At 56.1% G+C, this 1,174-nt stretch overlaps 1 pseudogene; it reads left to right on the top strand.

Annotated features, from left to right (window-relative positions):
- Window positions 1–780: 780 nt before the first annotated feature.
- LOC102471786 (peptidyl-prolyl cis-trans isomerase A pseudogene) overlaps window positions 781–1,174 on the top strand; it is a 2,557-nt pseudogene continuing 2,163 nt past the window's right edge.

Here is a 1,174-nt window from a genome sequence, read left to right as displayed (position 1 = left end):
GGGGGGGGCGCGCGGCGGGGGGCGCCGGGGGAGCCGCAGTGCCTCGGGCGGCTGGTCTGCTGCGCAGTCCTGGCCTCCCGCCACCGAGGCAGTGAGTTCAACCCACTGCCGCGGGGGCATCGCAGCGGACGCGGCCTGCTTCGCCCGAGCAGTGCTCGGCACCTGGCTCCGGGATGCGAAGTGACGACCCCTCCGTCGGTTTCCGGATTCCGCTTGCGCCTTTTAGTTCTCTCGGTTCGTGCCCTTTATCTTGGCAGGCCTAACAGGGGCTGCCTTAAATTGGACGTTTGATTGATGGGCCGAGTAGCGGCGGCAGCGGTGTGATTAGTGTTTCCTGCAGATATGACGACATCTTGTGTGCTATAGTGATCGGAGAGGGACAGGGAACCTGGGACACTGCCCTGAGCCGGCTGCTGGCGACGGAGCAGTGACTCCGCCCTGGAGCTGGAGGGGCGGGGGGAGGTACGATAACGTTTTCAATTGATGTTGATTTTATTATCATGTCCATAAATATTTACTATTAAAAACCTTACAGTTGGGGGCCAGCAGATGGCGTGGTGGTTAAGGGCGCTGAACTCCCACATGGTTGATTATGGTTCAAGTCCTGCAACGGCGGCTTGCTTTCTCACTTTCTCTCTCTCTCTGTGTTCCTCTCTGATCAAATTCAAATAAATATAGTTAAATAAAAGACAATTATTAAAAAACAAAACAAAACAAAAAACTTCCAATCGTTGGGCCAGCAGATGGCCTGGCGGTTAAGACAGTTGGGTCCCACGTGACCGGCTATGCGGGTTGGAGTTCCAGACACAAGCCAGGAGCGAGTTCAGGTGCTCCAAACCCCAGGATGGATAAGGTGGCCATTCTCCAACAGGGGTGATTTCTCTTTCCCGCCCTCTCCCTCTCCTCTGCCTCTTTCAGTGCCCTGGTGAGCTGAGCTTGAGCTGAGAGTGAGCATGAGCAGTGAGGTGAGCGCTCCCCGCCATAGCAAACGCAAAAAGCTTCCAGTAGCTAGAACTGTCACCCATTGTCAGCCCCTCCCCTGGCTCCAACCAAGCCCCACAATCCCTAACCCCAGCCTACAAAAAGGAGTAGGGGGAACCAGCAGTTAGTGTAATGGCTATGTCGCTGGACTCCCACATAGTCGACCACGGGGGTGGCTTAGACCTCACGCTGG

The sequence above is a fragment of the Tupaia chinensis genome, unplaced genomic scaffold, assembly GCF_000334495.1.
Source record: "Tupaia chinensis unplaced genomic scaffold, TupChi_1.0 Scaffold138584_1, whole genome shotgun sequence".
Lineage (NCBI taxonomy): Eukaryota > Metazoa > Chordata > Mammalia > Scandentia > Tupaiidae > Tupaia > Tupaia belangeri.
This window is presented reverse-complemented; position numbering and strand designations above follow the sequence as displayed.